This window comes from Patagioenas fasciata, chromosome 1, assembly GCF_037038585.1.
Source record: "Patagioenas fasciata isolate bPatFas1 chromosome 1, bPatFas1.hap1, whole genome shotgun sequence".
NCBI lineage: Eukaryota > Metazoa > Chordata > Aves > Columbiformes > Columbidae > Patagioenas > Patagioenas fasciata.
In genome coordinates, this window is record NC_092520.1 from 93,878,616 (window position 1) to 93,905,907 (window position 27,292).

The 27,292-nt window shown below is 36.7% G+C and overlaps 1 protein-coding gene across 3 annotated transcripts in view; it reads right to left on the bottom strand.

The window, feature by feature from the left end:
* Positions 1–27,292, bottom strand: part of HLCS (holocarboxylase synthetase) — a 120,397-nt gene that overhangs the window by 28,581 nt on the left and 64,524 nt on the right. The window lies entirely within an intron of this gene.

Consider the following 27,292-nt stretch of genomic DNA (forward strand, 5'->3'; position numbering starts at 1 on the left):
TGTGTAAATAGTACACATTACCCTATGAAACACATACAGAGCTAAATCCTCCACTAAATACAACCCACTCCCATTCAGTGGTAATATTGCAGCATACAGCATGGACTGACAAGTTACCGGCATCTCTGCTGACATTTCTGCAGGTTAGCATGACTTTGCCCATCTGAAGGGGCGCTCCCTGCAGACCTGCCAAGAAACGCGCTAGAAGAGCAATGGCAGAACCTCACTACTGTCTTTGCCCTACTCGCTCCGCATGGGATTGCAGACTTCAGGACAGCTTGTTAACACTACAGCCAAATCAAATTCACAAGGTGACATCTTCCAGATAGAACAAGAATTGCTACCAAGCTGATAATTAAGTAGTAGAAGTACTGCCTATTAACATATCCTGTTGCCACAGTTGCAAAAAAGCAATTTTTTGTTCCTTTGTATTGTTGCAGAACTTGATCTTTGTACAAAGATCCCATGCGTCTGTCAGCCTTAACTTGGTTGTTACCAGCTGCAGCTTATGGAGACGTAAGAATAATTATTACTATCTAAAAATATTTATATCAGTATGGCCTACTATTTTAAGTAGCAATTAGTAATAATTACATACAGAAATAATTACATGTGCAAGTGCTTGACCACACCCTTCTGTGCTAGACACCATCAATCAGATATGACAGAAGAATGTGAAGAGCTGTGATGACTGCAAACAATCATTTCCCTCAGTAAAAAATAAAATGCATTTTAGACCAATTCAGTCCTTGCTTGTATTTCTCTTCTTCCCTCTCCGCCTGGTCCCCCCTCCCCGCTTTGGTTACATCTTGTGTGAGTCTTGATTTAAAGGTAACTGATGTTAGAAAAATCTGAGAGCAGGCAATGTATATTTGCTCATTTTGAAGAAAAAGAAGGGACAATATAAAATAAGAACAGTAAGCAAATATTTTCATAAAGTGCCTAAGGAGAGACATCTTTACATGTGTTTCACTGGCATGAAAAATGCCACCAGAAACAAATACTTGAACACATATATATGAGATGTGAACTGAACATGCTTCGTGTGACTATAAAGTTTGTAATATACATCCTTAAGTATTATTTGCCTTTTTCCTTCTGAGATGATTTCTGCTTCAAAAAAGGAACCAAACATTCGACCCAAACTAAGCTTAAGGATGCCTCAGCGTTCAGCATACTCAGAGAGCATTCAGATTAATCACAATATTTTAGTGGTGCTAAGACGTTACTTCAAACCTCACACTGCTGTGGGTATGTGTATATTTTTAAGGTGCCTCAGCTTCTGAAACTCTGCAAATATGTACTTTAGTTTAAAAATCAGAACACCAGCCATGACGAGTCCGGAGGTTAGCTGGAAAAATGTGACCCAAAAATCCAGATAGCAAATAAATACCTCCATAGCTATTTTTTCTTAACCTGAGTATCAGTGAATGTACAGAGATCATACCAACATAATTTCTTCGCCTTATATGCTGGTAAAAAATAGAAGAGAACTTGTCTCTCTTCTTCTAATTGGATAGTTTCAACACTCTCCTTCGAGCTTATTCCAAATTTTTCTTATATGTGGAACCAAGCACTGTGGAGCCACAAGAGGAGGGCTGAGGGCAAAGAACAAGTACCTATGAATCAGTTGAATTAGAAAGGAAAAATATGAGCTGCTGTTAATAGCTGCATCTATGGCAGAGGTGTACAGAAGCACAGTAAGTCTTCACTGACCATTCTCAACTGTGAAATCCAGCACCAAGGAGGGAAGCAGCCTACGATGGCCATCTTTCAGTACAAGGTTTTCCACTGTATTAAGCGAGCGCTCTCCCTCACATTCATATCCCAAACTAAATTCTCACAGACAATGTTTGAGAGCAGTGACAGAAGATAGCATGAAAGATTTTGTCGAGGGTTAAGATTGCGGGGTGACAATCAAACCCTGGCAGATGTATTGTGAACCTCCTCTCCCCTCCACTTCCCCCTTTTGCCCCTCCCTCTCCCCCCTTCCCACTTAGGACAGGTGATCGGGAGGGAAAGAAGGACAGAGAGAAGAGAGTTGGAAAAGTTTAAGATGTTTTACTAATGCTACTGATAAGAATAGAGAAAATAATACAAAATATACAAAACCAATCTTGTAAGTCTCAGCAACTGCAGAGCCAGCACCCAAAGTCCTGGATTAGACTCTGTAGCCAGCCGGAGCTGGATTCAGTCTCTCACTAGGCTTCAGCTCGCAGGGACGACCAGCAAGGTCCTCTCCTAATGTCAGCCATGAGGAAAAAAAGGGAAGGAAAAGGGCCGAGATCCTCGTGATCTCCCACTTTTATATGAAGTATTCACGTGAATGGAATGTTATACACCATTGGTCAGTCTCTCGGTCATCAGTTTCTCGTTGCCCCTCTTGCGAGATGTCCATCCGTGCTTATCAATAAGTTTGCATTCCATTGCTAGGTTTAACCAAAACGTGTTGGGTTCTCCAGGAAAATGCAGCTAACACGAAGGGTTTAGCTGACAGGCAAATTCACTAAAAGAGAAACTTGTTTTTAACAAAACCAGGACAGATTTTTACCTTAGTTTCTCAATAAACCTCTTTAACTTATAGGGTGGATAGTAATTATTATTAAAGTCCTGAGTAACTGTAGGTTAAGATTGCACAAAAATCACCTTTTAACAAATAGCTTCTATTCATACCCTTTCCACTTTTCCACCACAGCTTTAGGAAATGTTTCCTATCTGTTATGATTCCTGTTCCGTCAATCTCTCCACCTTTTCTGGATGAGGGCAAAGGGGGAAGGGAAAGCTGCACGCTGAATCTCAGGCTTTCAGTTAGGAGCATAATTATGTGTTGTAGTGGGCTCCAGATTTCCTCAAACAAGCCCGTTTTCCAAAATCACCAATTGGTAAGTGCTCAAAGGCAACACAGCCTCAATTAAAGGTATCTTTAAGCCATCTGTTAGTTTTGGGAAGGAGGCGATTCAAGTCTCACCATACAACCAGTAATTCTTTTTGCGATGGGAAACAGCTGCATCCAGGCTAAAAGAAGGTATATTCCACAACCTGGAACTGTTAAAAGAAAGAACAGACTTAAACCAAGATTTCTGAACAAATATAAGAGGCAGGGAATTGTGAAAGGAAAAAGTCCGAATCTGGCTAGGGCAGCAGACATTGAAAGTACAGCCCAAGGCTTGAGGAAGGGATTGAAAAATGCCACTTATTCCAAAAAGCACTCCAGGCAAAACTATGGCACTCCATATCATGCCATAGGTTTCAGCATTGTACTGTAGTCAGCACATAAACTACTTTATACAGACAAAACACTATGTGAAGTAATAATTAAAGTTCCAGTTAGTTCATCAATGAATTTCTATCAGAATGGACAGCCTACAAAAAAAATGCCATGCCAATGTCTCTTAATAGCAAGTGGGCAAATTTAATGTGGATAACTACACATACACTTTCAAATTAATCTCTCTCAAATTCTGTGAGGTTTTTCCTTTAATAATATATTGGGAGAAAAAAAAATAAATAAAAGAAACTCTGAGGGAAAATTTTCATACTCAATCTTGTTGCACAGCGGCAACACAGTAGTTAAAGGATCAGGTTCTGATCTAACTGATTAAAGATTTCGCTTCTTCTGGAGGGAGAAACTTTAATACCTTTCTACATCAGAAAGACCTTCTTAAGGCAGCATTTCATCTTCAGCTTTCATGTGAATGTCCACCAAGAGCTATGCTAAACTGTGCTACACGCTATAGAATAATTTTTTCAAACCTGGTCAAAACACCTGGTGAGTCAATAACATAAGAAAGACGATATCGTGTCAGGGCAAAGCTTCAGCTAAGTCAGCATCCCAACCACAACAACTACCTGAAGCAAGCACAAAGCCACACCTTTCTGGGACAGATTCCCTGCTCTTAATTTGCAGCTCAGAGGCCTCCTGAGCCAAAGGCAGTATCTTTCCATATAACAACCCATGATGGATCTCTTTCCTATGAACTCATCTGTCCAGTGATTTTATTTGCATTTAAGGAATGACTTTTACATCTTTATATACTCTGTCACCAGGAAAGGTATACTTTATACACATGTGTTGCTCATTACATATCTTCCATCTCTCATTCGAAGCTGGTTTCTTTCACCTGCTGACAGTCTGTTTCTCTTAAGTCACACTACTAAATTCCCTCAAAACATTTAGCTGGGACATGTGATGCAAAATTCTTAAAATCAGTTAAAAGTCAAACAGAAAATGTAAATGGCTTTACTCTACATACAGAGGAAGCAACTCACCTTAGAGAAGACACCTATCAACAGCAGGTACCCTTGTGGGTGATCACAGTACAGACTAATCTCAAGACCAGTGGCAGTACACAAAATCTTGCTTTTTGAACATGCATTTTTTCTTGGGATAACTTGCCATTATTATAAATAGTATAATTGTTATGTTATATTTATGATGCTTACCTAAAGAGATTTGGATTTAATTATTTAAGTTGCAACAGAAAAAGAGAGTTAAAGATGGAATTCATTAAGAGATGAGAGAAAGCTGCTCAACAGCCAACACAGCAGCCACTCAGTAACCTTAATTTGCAGAGTGCCCGTGGCTGTCACCCAGGCACAGGGAGGGACACAGGATCAAGGGGGCCAATGCTAAGAAGTTCAAAAGCAGATGGTTGAAGAAAAGATATTACCTTTATTTGCATGCTGTACCTAACTGAAACACTTTGGCCACCACGACTGGAACAATATTACACATTATTTTTCTATACTAATCTTAGAAGTCACCTTGGTTTTCTTTAGACTAAGTCACTTCTCTTCATCCTATATGTAGACCCTTGAAGATGTCCAACATGTAGCAAATCAGCTTCTGCAATCTTTCTGCAGATTGAGTCCATCCAACCTAATCACCGTATTGTTTTCTGAACACCCTCAAGTTTGTTTTCCCCTTTTTCCACTCATGAATATTCAGACTATACATAACAGTCCAGGAGCATTTTTGCTAGAAGGCACAGACTAGGAATATGACTGATCAGCACAGACTGATTTACTCTTATTTTACAATTTACTTCTCAAAAAAATGAAATAACTCTATTTCCACAATGTCCTCTCAAGGTCTACACACAGCAATGATAATGCATTTCTTCATTCATGAAATTACTTAACTCCAGTTTCCTTGTTATGACAACTCTTCCCTTGGCATAATACAAAACAAATAGTTATCCTAGGTCGAAATGCTCCACGCTTTGCATGGTACCTTCAGAGAGTCACCCCAGACCAGCATTTTCTATTTAAAGGGTTTTCTTTACCTTTTTTCTCAAAAGAATCCATGAGTATGTATATTTTCTAAAACAAAGTACTCAACAAAGATTCACACTACTGATTTCAATGTTAGTCAATACTACTGTAATTCCCTGTAAATACAAATTAATATGTAAAATCAAAGCATTCATTTGTGGGTTTTTGCTTATGTGTCTCAATTTTTATTCTTTATTGCACGTCACTGAGCACTATATGAGAAACAAAGGATGGAAAGAAGCCCCAAACTCAGAAGACTGTTGAATGTTTCTATTTGCCTTTTTAAAGTTTGCTTTTGGCTTATACAAAGAAAGGAAGACTCAATATTACTGGATTTCCAAAACAAAAGACGCAGACCTCAAACCTTTTCTCTTCAAAAATGAGAAGACATACTATGTAACTTTATCATAGAATCATAGAACCATCTTTGTTGGAAAAGACCTTCAAGGTCACTGAGACCAATCATAATCTAACACTAGCACTAAACCATGTCCATAAGAACCTCATCTACATGGCTTTTAAACACCTCCAGGGATGGTGACTCGTTCTATACCTTACCATGCACCAGCAGTCTCAGCATTACAAATGATCTATTCATCCTGCCACCACTGTTCTCTGTATTTATACAGGTGTATGTAAATATCAGTTCCAGTAAGAAGTGTCAAATGAATTTAAAACAACAAGTAGCATCCTAAGAGGTGGCCAAGAACTACTGCGTGTGTATTTACAAATGTAAACCTGTTACCTTGAGTTTCACAGTTAAAAGCCCCTAACTTCTATTGATGTGAGGTACAGTTCAAAACAATCTCTTAATGAAGGAAAAAAAAAAGTTCCTTTCTCCAAGAAAGAGGATACAATATCAAGGCATGAACCTGTCATAAACAAGATTTACCTTCCTGCTTGCAGACAAGGATTTTTTAATTTTTTTAAATTTTCCACTCAAATGGAATAATCCAATTTAAAAAAGGGATTTCAAAGTTTTCTAATCTGCACTGCTAGCCTTCTGGTAGAGTCTGTTACTGAAAAAAAATGATAGCAAAAATAATTTTTATAGTATTAATTTTTACTGGTATTTTCTGAAGGTTGGATGATATCATTAGATCGCCCAATTTCTTGTTGTGATCTTTCACCCTATCAAAGTGAAGGATTTTGTAGTAGAGGGCTTTTTTATTAAAGTGTTGCATAAGAAATCTACTACAATATTCGTGTGCAAAACAAGCCCACTTGTATTTTAAAAAAGAAACATGACCTTGAACTGGTGGCAGACTTAAATGTACTTATGGAGAATCACCTTTAAACTATGGACTATAATATTCAAGCCAGGGAAAAAAAAAGGAGAATGTATTAACTCCGTTCTTTCCTCCTTCATTTTCATACAAACAGATCCTTCATTTAAAAATTCTTAACATCAGGACTTAATAAGTCATTTCCATTAGTGTCCCTGAATGCATTGCTTGCTGCTTGATGTTTCACTCATGTTTTTGGAAATATCATACCATGGATTTTGATAGCACGTCTATGTAGAATGAACCAACTTAACTTGGAGCAACACTAAGAACCAAGCAAGAGATGACACCATGACTGACCTGCAGCACTATACCTTTTATATAGTGACATCAGTTCCCCATTTAACATAGCAAGACCTTTTCTGCTATAGCTTTGATGCAAAACTTGCTATTCTCAAATCACACAGAAAAAAAGTCAGATGTTTTGGGTTTGGTTTTGTTTTGTTTTTCCACAAATGCTATTTTTTTTTTCCCCCAGAACAGTATTTACATTTATAAACAAGAGCTTTATCAGATCTGAATTACAGTCCTAACTTAATTATCAACATTTTGTGCTTTTTTGGGACTGGCACAGCCTGCAACAGAATCCAGTGGCTGAACTCACTGTTTTACAGGCTAATCCTCACTCTGTCTGCACTCAGACCTGCAGTAGCCAACCCTTGTAAAACAAGTTGTTTATTAATTGTGAAATTTTTATCCCATGAAATGCTAAACTGCAAAAATAATTCTCAGTGATAAATACCACTTTCCAGATTAGCATCCTACGCTACACAAGTGTAAAGACAAAGGCTTTGGTTCCCCACTATAAACACTTGACCTGAGGTTTGGCCTTACATAAGCTACAGCAGGATCTTAATTATTCTACATACTCCCCAGTTATCAATGGTCTTCCTGTCACCACTGACTCAGAAAACTAGCCAGTAAATTATGCTGCAAAAATCACAAAAGACGATGACCTGAAATTTATTTTTTTCTCTTTATATTAAGATGCTATTGGATTAAGCAGCTTACACTTTCAGGCCAAATGCTATCAGGTGAATATGCACATTCATTCCTGACAACCCAAACACCTACATTCAAATTACGCATATACACAGTTGGAATCATAAGGTTCTGCATAAGGTGAATTTTCTGAATGGAAATCATCAAATAACAGACCTATCTTGGGTAAAGGGAGTACTGGTACAGCCCACATATCACAAAAGAAAAATAAAACATCAGCTTATACTGAAGCCAGAAAAGGTCCACAGATTCAGTGCCAAATCTGATCCATAGTGTGTGTATCACTGTGCAACAATATTCATGATGGCCGAATTGATTTGGCATATTTGCTGGGTAGGGGTACACGGACTTTAATCATCTCTGACTTTAAGAAAAAGATGTATGAAGATGAAGGTCAACTCACTGTAACAGGAAAAAAGAAAAAAAAAAAAAGAAAAAACAAAAAACAAAAATGGAGCACATCTGAAATCCATAAAAGACTTCACTACTCTTTCAGAGAGCAGTGCAGTCAAATTTAGATATTTATAGGCTTTTGGGGACAAATTTTACCTGAAACAGATTGATTGACCTCTTGCAAACCAAATGTGAATCAAAATTTTTTTCTTGTAAAACAGTTATATGTACATTGCACTCATGAAAGTTAAAGTAGAAAAGGTGAAAATACAAACTGTAAAACGTTTAATTTCCTGGTATTTTTAATTGTGACAGTTTAATGAATCTACAAGTCAAAAGTGAATTATAATTAACTTCTCTTGCATTTTCATATAAAATAAACAGTATTCATTTTTAAACTAATTCACACAGTAAAGAACAATCCGGTTTTGTGCTTGACTTTTTGAGTTCATACAAATATACTATGTTGTTAAATACCAAAAGCTATTACCACCCCATCAGAGACATTAGCTTTCAAATGAAAAGAATCATTTCAGCAAGTTGCAGCTGCAATTAAGTTACACTTTCTCAATATTTGCAATACTTCCTTTTATGTGCTGTCCTTATCCTGCTCTTGCTACAATACTTTACCATTCAAGTCCCCTGATCTCCTGTGTAGCTCCAAATAAAACATACTAGTTATCCATAATGGTCCAACACCAGCATATTCCACTATGAAGGGTTTATTCCACGTGTATTTATTTCCAGTTTTAGCAACTGTGAAAATCCTATAAATACGCAGCCAAGTAAGAGAAAAAATAAATACAAGACATCAAATTAAGTTAAGCTGCATTCCCGGTTGTTCTTTCTATGCAGTTACGTTGGCGTTTAAAAGCAAGCAGGAATTTTTTGTTATCCCACAGGTTTCAAAGTATAGTTGTGCCATTTGCCAACTGCAATTGGTTAATGAAGGTAAATTTAATTAGTTCAACTTCCTTGCAGACCACATCAAACGCCACTATTTGCTGTATTCTGTAAGATGACCAAGTCTCCTCCAGCTGGCTAAGTGTCACAATGAAAAGGCAGCTATACTTATTTCTGGGAACTGAAATGAGCTGTTTTAAGTGGAGCTTTTCTTCCATTTTCTGAGGCTGCACTGCTCTGACCTTCCCAAAAATCAATCCTTTGCGGATTAACATGTAAAGCAGTGTCGAATTAATTTCAGAAAGCGAATATGAGATCAGCCTGGGATCATACAAAACATCTAACTCCTAAATACACTAATGCTTCGAGCCGCTCAATGAGAAGCTGTCAATAAAAAGAGGGAGGGGGTAGTTAGGAGGATTTGAAGCGTGGAGCAATCTATCAGGCTAGTTAGAGCTTTGCCTACTTCTGTGGCATGGCTAATGCATTCCTCTAGAAGTTAATCCTATTTCTAAAGACCCTCCCGTGAGGAGCACATAGGCCGTGCCGAATGAGAACTAAAATGCATTAAAATTCTCAACAACGTCACCATAAGACACCCTAGTAGATTCTGAGAGTTGACAATAAGATGGTTCATTAAAAGTGCAAGGTCTTAAAGGGCCGACTTTTGTTGCAAGATGTCTAAGAGAAAATACTCAAAGCATCTTTTCTGATGCACCTGCAAACAGCATAGTCTTCTCTTAAAAAGTGTTAAAATTCAAACAAATAAAAATAAACTTCTAGTTATGCTACCACTGTAAATAGGAATTGTCACAGTTTCTATGACATTGCAAATCCACTACAAAAGAGGACAGTCAAGCCTCCTTTAAGCAAATATTTACATACAAAACTTAATTAGTATCTGTTACAGCAATACAGCATATGCAAATAAGTTTAGGTATGTTTGCTTGTACTTCAAAAAGAAATTAAAAAAAAAAAAATCAGGTTATCTTCTGAGAATGTGGCACTTCTAATACACCAATGATGAGTTTTACGAATTCCAATAACATTATCAAATGCATATTCGGTCTTTATGCCATGATACATTTAGACTGTTTCAGAATTTTTAACTGGATATTGTATCTGAGTCACCTATTCAAGCACCCACGAGCGGTAAAGAAAGGAACCCTCTGAAAAGTCTCAATATCATCTCGATACATTCCACCACTCTGTGGGCAGCAACATCAAAAGTCTGAAAGGTCAAAACCAGGATCCTTATTCACCAGCCACGACAGAGAATAAAAGAAGATAGGGACCAAGAGAAAACAGACGTATATCATGTGGCGAGGCAAATTTTCTCCGTAATTATGAAAGGGCAGTGGAACCATATTATCTGAATAGAGATTATGTTAATCGTTATGAGACAAAATTATCCATTTCCAGACTAAGACCATACCAAAAGGCAATACAAAGTTGTTTATTTTTGCTGTCTCAAAGTTGAAGTGTGACTAGAAGACCCTAAAGGAATCTTTTGGTGATTTCAGCAGGTAAAATATAGTAAAAGCTGATGAATAAATGTGCAGTAGTGTCACCAACACATGGACTAAGCACACTATGCACAAAATATACTAGGAAAGTGCATTAAAAACATACATTTTCTATTATTTTCCACTTCAGAAATTTAGAAAGTGAAACATATGCCCACTACTGCTAATTAAAGACTACAAATCTCATGAAACTTATCACTAGCAGTGAACCATACTTTACAGGGAATATTTCTTGATTACCAGATCCCAGAAAAAAATCTTACAATAAAAAACCTCCCATTTTATTTGATAAAATCTGATACAAGATAAATGAAGAAAACCCAACAGAGCTGAGTGTCATTTCCACAAACTCATTTGTCATCCTCTCATACAGGCTGCCTAGCACAGTAACTAAAATGTGCTGTGATTTTGCTATGGTATGAGTATCTACTGGACGCCTTCAATTCAGAAAAGGAGTGGAATTCAGTTTTTTAGGCCAAAAGACTCTGGCAAAAACCATTTTACGACTGTTTGAGATCATACTTCACCTAGCTGCTTTTGAGCCAGCGCTATTCATTAGAATGCCTTGCCAACATCTATGTGTAAACAAACGCAGAATATAACATGCAAGACAAGTGAGCAATTCAGCAGCGAGCAAATCTCACTCTGAGCAGGGGGAAGGGATTTGCACCACCACATTTTGCTAAGCCGCCACACCACTCACTTTTGGTTGGGTCTGCTTTTGTGATATAATCCTGCAATCAGCACACAAGCACCATCTTGAAGACACTTTAAGAGTAGATGGAAAATCCAAACTAATATTTCCAGTGTTTTTGAGTACGAATAACTGACCTACTTAAAGAAGAAAAGAAATATTTTAACACATTTTTTCCCCTCAATGAAAATGATGTCTATCTACTCCTTCAAAAAGAGAACTGAAGGGCTAGTGAAAGATTGCAATGTTGACATTAAAATGCTTCACACTCTAAAATCACAGGAAATGACCCGAACACATAGTTTCCACAATCCAATGGACTGGCATAAGTTCACCTAAGCTTGATGGGATAAAGCCTCTGCTCAGAGAACTAACTGAATCATGAGAAACAGCTACAAAAAGAAAGTAAAAAAAGAAAAAAAAAAAACCACACACACAAAAAAACATTCAGAATAGTTAAGGGAAAAGAGAAAACTAAATTATTAAAAGTTAATTTAGTATTCAGTTATTTCAAATTAAAGTTAAGGACTGACTTTTCACTTAAAATCCTGTATTTGAACAGCTCCTAACACAGCCTTCCAGTCAGAAAATAAGGTAATGGCTTTCTCATACTATTCAGAGCAACAGAACTTCAGAAAGTTATAAGTGACACAATGCTGGTAATTTCTAACAGTTCTATCACAGAACCATAAAGACAACTTACTGAAGGTCAGCTAAACGATACACTTCAACTCAGAATTTTTTGTGCCATCAGTATTTTTGTGGAAGTATTGACGTTCAAGTAGGTTTATAAATATTTATGCAAAAACTTAATGTCTCAGTCTTCCAGAATTTTTTTTCCAGATTTCCCCCTTAATATTTTATTAGGAGAATTCCAAAAAGGTACTTTTGACAAAAAGTGGATGGAAGCAATAAAAGTAACTAATTTGTACAGCACAGCAAACATGCATTGGTTTTACTTAAAATATCTCTAAGAGGGGAAGTCAGTCAGAATCTGGCTCTGCAAAACCTTTTCTATCAATTTATTGCCATAAAAGATACAAAGCTGAAAACTAACACTTCATGGGATGCAAATATATTTATGAAAGAATACTATGAGAAAATCTGCAACAAATCTTCACAGTTTAAAGAAAAGATGTAACCGTTTTCTTCAGGACAGCACTGGAGCCTCACAGTACAACTCCTAATATGAAATAAAGCTGAGAAATCAAGTGAGAAGATCACAACTGAAAATCAGGAGTCTTACTCTCTAGGTTTAAGTAAAGATAAAGGAAAAATGAACAGAAGCTATAGCTTCACCTAATACTGTTTATTCTAAACTTGGTTTTTTTTAAGGGAGAGGCAAAGAAGTAGGAAGGTGAACAGTATTTTGAATAATACATGTTATCAAGATGAGAGTTACATCACGCATTTGTGTTAAGTCTGATCTTACACCAAAACTACGCCACATCTTTGGGAAGATACAGCTCATGGAAAATGCCTTATTTTCTCAAAACCGAAAAGACACACACAACATGTGAAAATGCTTCTGTAGTTACAGAATAAGGTTGTGCTGCATAAAAGTCAGTGATTTTGTACAACTGGGCTGACATTCAGATTTTGAAGGGAATGTTCCTGCTGTTGGAAACCTCACAGTACTTGCAGTTGCTAAACTGACAATGCATTTTTGTGTCCCCACTGTTAAATCAGGGAGTTAAATTAAATTACATTAGGAATGAAAAGGTTATGCTGTTATTGTGTAGGTAAACATTATACTGACCAATAATATTTAATGGGACTAGAAAACACTACCCACAGTAATCTACTATGGAAGAAGTAACATATATACAGACAGACTTCTGTTGTATAGAAAATGTTTTTCAGGTAATGTTAATACCAAACAAAAAGTTATAGACACAGAAATCCAATAGAATTTCTTTCCTTCCTCTGCATCTCTAATATTCCAGAGAAATTTAAATCTATACTGAAAAAAAAAAAAAAGAAAAAGGTACCTAGTCAATGGTGGTACCATAATTTTTAAGACTCATCTTTTCATGTTGCCTGCCATTTTGCACTTACCTTCCTGGACTAGAATATCAATTATTATCAGGTTATGAAGATAAGCCAGTTATAGGAAATAAACTGCTACTAGCACAGTAAAGAAGAGGGTCATCCCATTCTATAAAGGGTAAGTTATTGAACGGCATTTGGTAAAAGCATGCTTAGAGTAAAATAGTTGAGAAGACACTTTCTTTATGTCATGTTTAGCAAAAATGTGACTGATCTCTGTTGCATTTTGAGAGCTGCATACCAGAGCCTGTTCGCATGTAGATCCGAAAGCTCTCCAAAGGGCAGTATAACCAGTCCAGACCCTGAATACCTTCCTGTAGGGTGCTTCTATAACCAGTCCTAAAGATCTCTCAAAGGCAGGAAAGTTGGTGCTTGTCCCTCAGATGGCCCTAAGCACAGTAGTGGACTGCTTCTTCCCAGAGATACTCACAGTACTCTGCTGTGTAACATGAAGACAGGTTCTATGCAAAACACTTAGCAATATGGAGCTGCCAACAAACACAGCTATTTGTGCATTTACACTGTGTCCAAAAAATGTTATCCTACTGCCTTTGCTGACCAAAACCTGCCCTGTCATTAGCCTCCATGACTCTAACAGTGTGTGTTAGAATGCACCTAAGTGTATTAATTTTACGAGATATCATGCATGTGAGCCACTCACGCCTAAAAAGAATGCACACACATAAACATTGTGCTGTACGAGAACAGTTGCAAACATTTGTATTATAATATAGCCAAGCGAAAGTCAACGTTCTTTCTGTTCAGTGTTCTGAAGCTCAAATTGAATATCAAAATTCTAACATTGTCTAAATGTTCATTTTAAGCTCTGTAACAAAAATAGCATGGGAAGACCTGCTTAGACTTTTACTGCAAGCCATTTCAAGACATAGACATCTAACAAGATCCAGAAAATGCTGCCTGATGGATTGAAAAGCATTTCTTTAAGTGGATTAAGAGACTAAAAGAGTCAAGATGTTTCTATTTGTGCTCCACACAATTATGCTCTTTAAAGAGACTGTGTTAAAACTGTTACCATGGTGTTTATATTCTAAGGTTACATGTTGACAAGTATGCCATTAAAAAACAGCAGATGCTCCACTGAGAACACTGATCACCAGAGTGAAGCTGTTTTAGAGAAATTATTCTGACCATGTGTTAAGCACATTCAATTCTTACCTAAACAATAATCATAAAAGCCTATTTTTGCCATGCAATATCATGAACCATATTAAAATGTTATCAGATTTTTACTGCTCTTTAATAATACAGTACCAACAAGCAGCTTTATCTAGCAAAAATGTATCCAAATCATCAAAAGTCTAACGCTTCCACCAACTTTAAATCCATTCTACAATGTCAACTCCTAAATCAGAGCAAAAACCTGTTTGGTTTAGCAACCAGACATGTAAAATAGCAAATGCTCCCAAGGGGACAACAATGAGCCGATACCTGCAGAGGCTTCAACAGCTAAAGAATGCTCTGCGTGCACCTCACTGCCCATCTGCCCAAGCTGCATGTGCAGATTCATTGCTCTGTTATTTTATTATATATGCTGAACACTACAACAGACTTAAGGACAAAACAGAGCTGGGCAAATCCTCTGTCCATATAGTGCTGCATATGCCAAGAGGGGAATCTACAACTGAACCAGGGCCCAGTGTGTGCGTATCTCAAGTTCACATGCTGACAAAGGATACTGTTTGTTTCCTTGGCTCAACAGGCATTTGATTCACCTGCTAAGTCATGTGAAAATGTCAGGGAGCTACCTTGTCCTTACTAAGATGCTTGCTCTCCACTAGCTAACAACTATGGTTAGCTAACTAGCTATGGTTAAGGTTTTAGCAACAATAATACCGATGACGATAGTGGACTTTGCTGTGTCTTTAATGTTCATCCACTAGAGAGATTTTCTGTTTAAAGCATTAAAAGTGGGTAAAGAAACCATTTATATTATTTTATTTAATTCTATAAAATACTTTGTTTCACTTAAGGGAATTAGTGCCTTAAGCAATAAACAGAAGTATGCAATAAATGGCATATGTGGGATCTATTAACCTAAGTGCTTGACTCGACCATCTAAATAATCTTCTTTTAGAGTCTCAGATTTAAAAGTTTATACATAAATGATTGCTAAGGAAGTTTATTTATTAAAAGAGGTTAAAATAGACTGTGTATCTAATAGCATGTGCTGCCTCTGAGGATTTAGTGGTGATGCTGGTCCAACTTTTGATCGCCTGTAAGTTCATTTTTTCTGGTAGCATGAGATATTGGCAGCATGAGATAGCGTTACCAAATTAATTGCCAGATAAAGCAGGAACCTGTTTGAAGCTTTGAACAATCTATTTCCCACTTACATAGGCAAGGTAGCTTATAGGTCCTCTCTCTCCTTTTCTGGGTTGCTGCCATTTGTTTTGCTGTGCTGAGGGTTTGCTGTCTGCTTGATCAGCAGGTCAGGCTGATCTAAGCTGGATGGATGTTTCCATCTTTCTCCCATCTCCTTTCAGCATCGTTCTAGAATAGAAAAACTGCCCAAAGAAGATCACCCAATAATAAATCATAGAGTTTGGGTTTGGCAGACCTTTAGCCTCAAGGAGAGGCGGATGAGGAACTGGGAAAACAACACACTGAGGTTTTTCCTTCCCGGTATTTGCAAACCACTCTCCAGACAGACCAAGAACCCGGTTCCTTGCATCGGTGGTGGATGAAGCCAGGAAGCTGGTATTGGACACTGACTGTAAGTAGGGATATGAAATCTACAATCATTTTGTCCTATATTACATTTAACACCATTCAGACACAGGTAGCAATTCACAGGAGAACATTATAGAACTGCAGCAATAGCTTACAGTAATGACACCACCACCTATCTCCTCAAAGAAAATGAGAATAAATTCTCAGTCCTAAGCATTAAATATTTTATTATCTTTCTCATACCTTGTATATCTCTCTGTATAAAATGCACTACATTACATCCTAATATACGTCTCACAACTATTGCATCTAACATTCATTCTTTAGTTAAGAGTAACACCTTTAATTTTATGCAGAAAATGAATTGTTTGCTTTTTGTCCTTTTCTTCCCACAAATGCCTTGATGGATAAGAAAGTATTTTTCTGCATCCCCAAAAAGTCAAATGAGCAGGGATTATACCAACAAACATCAATGTTAATTCAAAAATGGATTAGCAATTAAAGATTTGAAGTACATTAGCATTGATCTCCAGCATGAAATAGTTGTGATCAATAAGATAATCTGTAAATTTGATTAATTAAGTAAATCCTGTTTACTAAAGTATTCTATAAGCATAATTTACAAATACAAGATGAAAATCCTGCTCTTACTAAAAAACAAAACCATCGTTATCTGTGTTTAGACAGGAATAGGAAAACAAGATTTTCTCATTCAAGAATGTATTCCTGCAGAGATGCCGAAACTTCACTGGCACAGTTCTGACAATATGCAAATCAAGAAATGTCCTCTCGATACTACAGAAATGGGACTGCCACAGAGTGAGCTTGTCCACTGAAATAAGAAATACGTAACGGAGTAATAACCTCTCCTGTTTTGGTTTGGTTTGGTTTTTTTCCCTAAGAGTTCATTTATATACAAAGTTGTACTGCTTTACAATGATACTGCTAGGCAGGAAAGGGAAATAAGATACATCAGTGGAAATATACCCTCATACCTATTTAACTATATTTATTCTAGGAATTGTATCAATACAACTACATTGGTTAAAAAAATAAATCGTACCTCTGACTGACAGGTTTAAATAGTATACAACTGCTTAGGCCAAACCTTAGTATCAAATGTGAGACTTTAAACTGAGTAGGTAAGCGCTGCTAATTGGCAATAATTGAAGTATGAAAATGACAAGTAGTGAGATAAGGTATATAATTTGAAAAAGAAAAAAAGAAATAGGGAGATTTAATTAAGAATAAAGTGGAGCTATTAATAACAACACTTTACTGAGAAAAGTTACACAAACTTTCATTTTTATCTACAAGTCTAAGTTTTGTGATGGGTCAAGTGGAAATGGTTGCACTTCAAAACTTATTTAATAATAGCCTTAGTGAAGATAGCCAAATGATGGGTCCTAATGTAAGGAAATTTAGAACAACTCATGGAAATGCAGAATTCTTTTCAGTTCTTTTGTTTGCCTCTTAACCTCAGCCGGGAGCAAACAGGACTTGATTTTTTTATGCAGTCACTACTACAAACCCCTAAATAATAGAACTGACATGCCTTGAGGTACAACAGTTCCTACACTATCAAAATCCAGAAAAAAAAAGTCATGACATTTCAGATCCTCATACATAGCGAAAAACATGAATACATGTAAAAAAGATCCTTTATCATTCACTTTATGAAAAGAAACCAGTTATCAAAACTTAACACAAACTAACAGTATCAAATTCAGTATTCAGACCACTAAATATTCATTCATCCAGCTTTAAGTCAATTCATGGGCCCTGTAAAAGACACCTGAAAGCTCTAAAGATTAGGCCTATTCCAGAAGCCACGTGTAGTAAGTGAAGTCCCTTAGTCCACCACACCTATAGGAGACCAGTAGCTTTTGTTGTAGTCTGGCCCCAGATGAATGAACCTCTGAAGTGTATCAGTCTGATAATGCTGTGCTTTGCTCAAAACTACGTGGTCTCTATCATTGCAGGTAACACCAGCTATGTGTAAATCACAAGTAGTTCAACAACATAGCATGAGCAGATCTGCAGAGCAGAAGAGCTGCTGAGGGGATGTAATGTCTGCACTACCAAAAGGCTGGGGGGTGGATTTTGCCGTAACTCCAGCCTGCTGCCAGGGTCTGGGTACCAACGACTGGGTGAAATGCACAGGGAGTGCTCCTGGAGCACATCCTCTTGTTACCCAGTTCACACTGTGAGAACACTGGAACGTGAACCACAATACAGTGACAATAATCACATTTCTTTCAGAAGCTCATTGCTGAGCTATATACAGATAACACAGATGTGCTCACTGTCTTCCCAGGGCATGGCTCTTTCAAATAAAGACTCCACTTCCTAAAAAAATGAGCAAGTGGAGTCAAATTTATACAGAATTTATACATCATTCTTATGACCACTTCACAGTCCATCTGTATGCACCACAGTTTACAATATCTCCCCAAATAACCTGACAGCCAGAAGTGGTTAAATGTTAAAAAGTTCAGGTATCACTAAAAATGTAGAAACAACTGTATCTTGATTTAGTCCCTTAGATAATATAATTTTCACATCATAACTTTTAGAACTGCTACATTATTATAACAACTATGCATAAAGACAGTAATGCATTTACTGAACTTTCTCACATGCAATTTTTAAAATTTGGGATTAATTTTTAAAGATGTACAAAAAAGTTTTACGGCTAGCACATTCATTTTTAAATGGAATTCAAGTATCTAAGTTTTAAAGTTTTCTCAAAGATTTGTAATAGAAACTGGAACTGAATCTTACCTTAGCTAATGGGTGCTGCTATAAATCTCTGAAACAATCTCCCCAAATCTGACAGAATATAAGATATTTTGAAGTCCCATTTTTCCTCCCAGCAAAACTAAAACATATGAGAATAACTAAGAATTAGTAAGATCAACAGAGGTCAAAACTAAAGAAGTGAATGGTAACTTTTACACATTGAAAGAGTTGTTTTCTCACAGAAGTGTAATTTCAGAGAAATTTGCAAGTCAACTGCAATCATGAACATTTTGTCAAACTATATAATGAATGCTACTGTTTTCCATACAGCCCACAAGAAACCATGAAATTCTATACATTTAGTCAGACTTTCTACTGTGTACCCTCAAAATTGCTGGTTATTCCCTCTACAGCATTTCCTTTTTTTTTTTCTTAGAAAAGCAGCATACAAATTCGAGAAAAAATGTTAGGTTATCTCCTAAAAAACCAAAAGCTTTCTTTAGCCATAATACATACACACTGCTTATTGATGTACTTCACCACCTCCCAACTTCTGAAAATAATATCTCACGTTTTATGTTTGACCTTGGAGGAAAAGAAAGTTCAGTTATTAGTTCCTGCCACCTGACTTGATGTATTTTTAAATCTATAAGGGAAAGTTGACTGTAATGGGACTTGAGTCCATCTTAATCTCAACAATCTTCATAACAAAAATTAAAGATTTTGAACAATACATACACATTTTCTCCAAGTAGCTTATCTGTTTTTTTTCTTACACATTTGGCTATAAGAACATGTAAATGTGTTGGTATTAATACACTGATGCCTTCACCAGGATGTAATACGGTGTTACCCACACCTTTGGTTTTGTGTTGCCTTGCAATGCATTTTACAGTGTAATGTAATGCAATACATAACCATTGCCTTGCATCATTTTATAAACTTCAGTACCTCAGAATAAAACTAAGTATCCAGTACTCAACATTTGGCCTCTCAGACAAGCAAGAATAGGAATAGCTTTAAAGCTGTCCTAACCTTATTCTGGTTGTTTTGGTTTGGGGTTGTTTGGGGTTTTTTTGGCTGTTCCTTATCACTAGAATTCCTAAGTAAAGTCATGAATTGTACAAGTAAAGTTGAAGATTGGCTATGTGGGTAATTTTCTGTCCTTTAGAAGCAAAAAGAACTGACCCAAAACTATCGGGCCATCCCAGGAACTGCAGCGATATCACCCATTACCTAAGCAAGTGCTGAAATTACAAAAAAGAGGCAAGGCAGCAAAACCTCGAGGGAGAAATGGAAACCTGGCATTATCCCACAATGAAGCGGTTTAATAATATGTACATCACTAAAGTCGCTCCTGTCAGAAAGTGCAGAATATTTAGCACAGCACGAAGCATGTTCAAAAGCTACAGTCGGAATGGATTTCACACTTGTTCATTGTAGGCTGAACACTGCCAGTACTTCAAGATAAACAGACAGGTCCACTGGTTCAATTATAAAATCATAAAACATAATTGTGGTGGCTGCACAATACATGTATGTGGATAAGTGTCTCTATCATCCATCAGATGAAAATTCGATGGCTCAGGGAAGGCCCACATGGTTGCAAGGACCAGTTCCCCAGCAGTTTCCACTCTTTTACCTCCTACCCACCCACAGGGAGCTGAGTATTGAGACTTGGTACTGGAAATCTATATTATCAATAACTCTGGTACTGTCAAGGAAATTCGTACACAGCCTTGTCTGAAAAAAATCCATCAGGCTGTCCTACATTACTTCAAATTCGGCAGATTCCTGTTCCTGGTATTTTTCTGGCAAAAACTCTATTTTTGAACATTAAAACAGTTCTACACTTTTTACACCATAAATTTAGAACTTTCAACCCTGCATCCAGTGTTTTTTCCTTAAAATAAGAAATGTGTCACATGCATCTTCAGTGTCCACAGAAACTAGAGGTGGGGGAAAAAAACCTATAATGGCCTGGATGGAATCTTTAGTGGCCTAGACGATGGTCACAAAAGATGCTCTCACTGTTTCTCCAGGCTGTAGAATGAGCTGTCCAAGAGCATAAATAATTTCAGGTGACTTATCTGTAATCTAAAAATCAAGCTTAAACATAAAAAATCTGATTCTCCTTCAGGTTTAATGGAGGAAAAGTTGAACGGATTAATATTTTATCTAAAGGATATCTACAGGATTTTATGTATTCGCTAACATCAAGAAAAAAATGTACAATTTTTGAATTACAATCTGGTACATACATAGAGTGTGATCACTTATTGATAGTGCTTATCAAATGAGTTTAATATTCACAGATACTATATTACCTTAAAAAAAAAAATACTCCAAGAATGTACTCCTTTGATATGAGCACAGCACAAGCTTCCATTTATAGATGGTATTTTTGCAAACTAAACAAGGAAACAGGTGATAAATCTTAGTGGAATTCTAAATAATGTTTCTCTGGTTTGTTCATTGTTTTAAAGTCTGATGATTTTTACAGAAGGCTGAAATTTAGAATGAGTACCATTACAAAGTCACAGTTGCCAAGGACAGTCGAATGCAAAATATCCACTGCAAAACAGTTTCCCAGTAATTCCTATGGTAGCCTGAATTTACTGAGGATATAGCCTCCTACACCCTCACGGCACATCCATACCTCCTCCCCCCTTAGAGGCTATATCTAAAAACTAAGATATCCTATGTAAACACCACAGTGAATTCAAATTTGGCAAAAAATATTTGAGGTTTTCACACTAGGAATTTTTCTAGTCTTATTTTAGGTATAAGAATGTTTTTACTTGACAATTTTGATTAAATTTAGATTAGCTTACTTGAAAACAGAAGGCTGACAGAAAGCAAGTAAGTGAGGCTTTGACCAAGCGAGTAAGAAGTGAGGCTTTTTCCAACGAAACGATGAAAAAATCATTTTAAAAGCTGAACTGCACCCATCATTTATCTATACAGTACTAACTCTACCTCTACTTTTGAAAAGATACTTTAATTAGAAAAGGGAGACATTGGAAATTACTTACAGTAGTAAACATGCAGTTCCTCCATTTCATAACACTAAGTAGCAATGAAAGGATCTTCACCACATTAAAAAAAGAAGTGGTTTTCAAAAGTGCCTCTGTGTATCAGCTGGTTTTCATAACAGTGTTCTCTATTTTTAGATTTGTCTATATAAGCAATGAACAAATGTCTCTCTTGCGATAAATCAAATATGTTTCTTTTTGGCATCTTGAGAGAAAACCTGTTTCATTACTACACACATGATTTCAGGTCCACATAAAGAATAGGAAATAAGCTGTTTTATATTTTATCCTTGGAAGGAAAATAGGACTTGAGAGATTATTCAACTTTAAAAAAAAAAAAAGTAACAGTACATCTGCACAGTCATTACAGAAAGTGAACTCAGAAAATCTTGTGGAAAAGGAGCTTTTATAGATAGCAACTCACTGGAATATTCTTGAGAATGGTGTTGCTAGCAGCAATTAACACACTCTTGTACTCTCATCCTAATTTGTTGTGCAAAGAAAGACTACAGGGAAGAGGTAAAAAGTTCTCTTAATTTTTTTTTTTTTCAATCCAGAAACCCGTAACACAAGCTGAAAAGTACAGACTATCATTAATGGCAGTCCTAGATATTTCCTTGGATAGAAAAGGCAATGGAGCCCAGACTCTTTCTATGTCTGGCAGAAATCACATTGTATTGCGGGACTGCGAGCCCCAAATCTTTCTCTAACTGTATTTGTCTAAAAAGTCTCTCTCTACTTAAACTTGCTGCTCCTTATAACCATAGGAAATTGTGGTCACAATACTACTTCTTAGTTATACAGCTTCCACACGAATAAGACTAGTGTTTCGGTAACTTTGATTATGTTGATCTAACCACTAATTTAACACATAGGGAAGCTAGCAAAAGACACTTGGACATGTCTCTGTAATAATGTAGTCCTGCACCTCAAGTTATATTCCACAATTCAACCATAGCACCATCTGGGAACATGACACTTCAAGAACCTCCATTTCCTAAAATTCCTCCCTTCCTTACTTTCTGGAAGGGAGAGTTTACAAGGCTATACAGCCTGTACCTATTGTATCATCCAAATGATATAGCTAAAATCTAATCTATTTACACAAACTCCAACAGATGCGTAATGCAGTCTTCATTTCACAGGTTTGAAAAGATATGGGGGATGCTGTAGAAAGCTCCTGTACTTTGTAAAGGTTAGCCGCTGCTTTGGGAGCTAGCAGAATGTTTCCAAAAGGATTCTTCTCTTTGGAAAAGGGGCTATTTCTCTGTCAGTGACTTATCTCCAATAAGGTCCACATGGCGACAACTGGAGTGGAAACTTTATTGGCAGCTTTGCACAGCTCTCCCCCAGTTGCATTTTCCATATTACATTTTATAAAGTAGGAGTTTAACTTCCAAATTGTAGTTTATTTAAAAAATGAAGCCATGAGAGCTTTGAAGGCTGGCAACCCACGCAAGGTTAAAGCTGAACCTTTACCCTTGCAGACTGTCATAACAATTTCTTTGAAAGAAGTACTATATAAACTGAACAAGCAGACAGGTTTTTGTGTTCTCACATAAATGGAAACTATGTCATATAAAAGAACTTTAATGGGCAAATGACACTGGCTTTTTTTGCAGCAGTTTAATATTTTCTTCCTTTCATTTTTCCTTTTTTTCCACTTGAAACACACATTCTATCATGCGTATGAGCAACATAAATGGACAAATGCTATCAAAAGTTTCAGTTGCACACAGTATTTCATACTCTGTTTTTTCACCATCCACTGCATTTCGTCTAGTGTTAGTGGATGTATCGGTACTGTACTGCATTTTTTAAGACTTCACAGGGAAAAAGTGTTACATTACTCTGCATTTGGTGGAAAAAACTTCACTCTTTACAAAAGAAATGTTGTAGAATTTATTTTTTAAAAAGTGCCAATAAGATTTTACTTTAATACCCAAGGGAGAAATATGATCATCTGCACCAATAAGAAAAAGATGCATGCACTAGGTGCTCCACTAATTACAGCTGCTTTGGTGGGCAATATCATCGGTGAAACAGATGTTAGGGACCTATTAACAAAAGTTTTTCAAACATCTGCTTACAATTTTAAGGCAATTGTAAATACAGCACAGAAGGTCAATTGGTCTCATTAAGGTCTATGTGCAAATCTACTGCTGCAGGTTTCTTTTTAGCTAATACTGACTTTTTTTAACACAGGAAATAGAGTTTAATAGCAACTTGTGTCAATTTTGATTGTGATTTCATACAACAACAAACAACAATCGCATGCCCTATGCTTCACCAAATAACTCATTTTCCTTCTTTTTCCTCTCTACCTACAGCACGCTGCCACGGTTCTATGCGGTGAAACACAAGGTAAAGGTTCTAAATTGGGCAATTATATAGAAATGATTGATTTTACTTTTAAACACCAATTATGAATTTTAGGAAATCTTCATTTGCTGGACCAAAGACAAATGAGTTTTGATTACAATGCATGGTTACAACATGAAAATCATTCTTAACATCTGGAGCCAGTAGCCCCTTTAACTGTCAGAATAAGAATGCTGATGTTCACTAAGTCTAAAACATGTTGCACTGGAAATACTCGTCATCAGTCTTCCTCAAACTGGAACAACCCAGTAACAATGTTTTCTGATGAACTGCTCAAAACATAATCCCCTGAGCATAGCCCCAGCAACACTGGTAAGGAGCTACAATGTTTTCATTACAGCTGTTAATTAGTAATATAAAATTTAGGCACACTAACTTGCGTCGGTTTCCGAGGTTGGTTCTTTGAGAAGACTCCCAGTGAACTTGCGATCTTGAGTTACAGACTGAACTAACCAGGTGACTTTGCACTAAACTGGAGCTACAATAGTCGGATGTTCTGTGAAAATGGCCCAATTATGAGTAGCAACGCGCAGCTGAAAAGCTTCAGTCACGTTCACCACAATTCGTTTTCCACCTTGAACCATACTGGTTATACACAGGAATAACTATTTAAGGTTTGTGTATCATAAAGATTTTAACAGAGACAAGACATTTATGAAAAAGAGGAAGAAAAATGCTGTGATGTAGAGGTCAGTCACTATTAAAATCACAGTCTGCATCCTTACAATAAAGTTCATAAATGCAATGGCGAGTGCTGATCTATTAAATAGCAAAATTAATTAGTTTGTAAAAAAATTACATGCAATTTAAAAATATAATTCTTTTACTGTTATAATTCACTACAGGAAAAGTAATTATTCTACAGTAAAATGGCATTTGAAAACTGCTGAATTTTGTGACTTGCACTAAACATGAAGAAGATTCTACTTCAAGTACTTTGCTGCCCATTCTAGTGCAAACCCAGCTTAGGAAATAAACACTAAACAGCACCTTCTATCAGTAGTAGTACACAGTTAAAATGATTAAAAATAAATTAAGGATGAAAGTGTAGACGTTCTTTATATCTGCCACCTTGAAGCTGTGCTCATATAGATCTGAAAAAGTAATATGAGTCCTTCTTGTCCAAACAACAGCTAAATCTGAAAGCAAACATCAGAGCTTTCAGAAAACATTCCCATCAATAAAGGCTTGTCTTTACTCAGCTTGGCCCAATATTGCCTGCTTTAAAAACTTATCACCCTATCCATCTTCTCTGTGACTTACGAGAAAGGATATTTTCAATGTCTTACAAAATTTTTTCCAAGCTATTTTTCCTTTAGCTAGCATTTAGAGTAGTCTAAATAAACTGCGGGTTTCTTTATTTCTTCTAAACAAAGGGAGTAGCTTAATTTTGTGGAGCTGAAGAGTCCACCAATAACATGTAAATTAAGCTTGTTGATTCCTGTGGTTTTTATCTTCAAGTTAAACTTTGTTGTGCAGAATGTCATTAATTATATACTAAAGACTCAGTAGGTAACAGAATTAACGTTATTCCTTGTTTATAAAAATCTACAAACCCACTGTGGCACTTTCAGAGATTCCAGGACCATTTCATACTAGAAAGGGAAAAGTTTAGTGACATAAATTACTCCATCTCCAACCTTCACCTCAGAATTTTTTAAATGGTTTGGATTCATGGCACAAAGCTAATTTTAGTGGGTTTAACTTGCTTTTACAGAACTGATCGGGATATTTTTCTTGCCCAGGGAAGTGAGGAAGGAAAGAGAAGAGAGAGAAAGGAACAACATTTCCTAATAAAAACAGAACTAGTGGCACTTGCACATAAAGACACTTAGAAGAGAAGCTATCATTACCACTTCCAGTAACTTTTTAAATTTCCCATTTCAATGCTGATCCAACTTCACCTACGCAGTTTAAAATGGGATGCCAAAGTAGGTAAAATCCTTACATTTTACTAGGAGTTAAATGAAAAATGTGTCCATTGATTATACTACTTATATTCATTGGACATTATTCAGGACCACTTAATTAAAAAAAAAAAAAAAAAAAAGCATATGCTTCCAAATCAAATCCCAGAATCCCAAAGAAATGGGGTGTGGGAAATGTAAGGATCTAACCAGAAAAAAGCAGCACAAAGGTAACACTGATGATGAAAGGATTTGCTTTAGCTGAAGAGGACATAAAGGATGAAGTTCTACAAAGGCCATTAAGTATTCAGCAGCTCACTGCAAATTACACTAAACACTTGGTAAAGAAACATTTGGCAGATGTCAGCAATATGTAAGCCAAACATGTTCCTTACATTGAAGGATAATGTAACTACAGAGAGGGTTTGTTTTGGAACGATTTCTATAGCACAAAAATAATCTGGCCTCGTCTCCCGGCAAGGCTGGGTTTACCAAGGAACAAACAAGAGAGAACCATGAGTACTTATGTGACAAATCCACGTTTCTGCCATTTAGATATTTAATATCACTCCTGAAATAAGATATTCTACATAAATTTGGATAATGAAACATCCAATTTTTAAAAAGTCTGCAACAGATCTTTAAAAGCTCAAATATTTATGTAACCTCTTGTTTTATCAAGTGTACTCTATACACTACTGCACAGACACAACTACTTCCTAAAGCTAAAATCTTCTATATTTTGAATTTTGCTATTACACTATTACCTTTTGCAGGTTTTGAAACTACATTCCTAAGTGTGATTCACAAAGTTAAAACAGAACCTAAATGCCGTAAAATCTGTGGGATTTTCTTCTCCTCTAAATCTCCAAACAGAAGTTTTTGTAGAAGCACACAGGTTCATCCTCCCAGTTATTAGAAAGGCTGACTTAGAATCATAGAATCCTTTCAGTTGGAACAGATCCTCGAGATCACTGGGTCCAACCATAGCCTAACTCTGGCACTAAACCATGTCCCTAAGAGCCTCATCTACACATTTTTTTAAACACTTCCAGCGATGGTGACTCCACCACTTCCCTGGGCAGCCTGTTCCAATGTCTGACAATCCTTTCTATGAAGAAATTTTTCCTAATATCCAATCTGAACCTCCACTGGCACAACTTGAGGCCATTTCCTCTTGTCCTGTCACTTGCTACTTGGGAGAAGAGATCAACACCCTCCATGCTACAGCCTCCTTTCAGGTAGTTGTAGACAGAGAAAAGGTCTCCCCTCAGCCTCGTTTTCTCCAGGCTGAACAGCCCCAGTTCCCTCAGCCACTCCTCATCAGACTTGTGCTCCAGGCCCCTCACCAGTTTCATCGTGCCTCTCTGAACTCTCTCTAGTACCTCAATGTCCTCCTTATGATGAG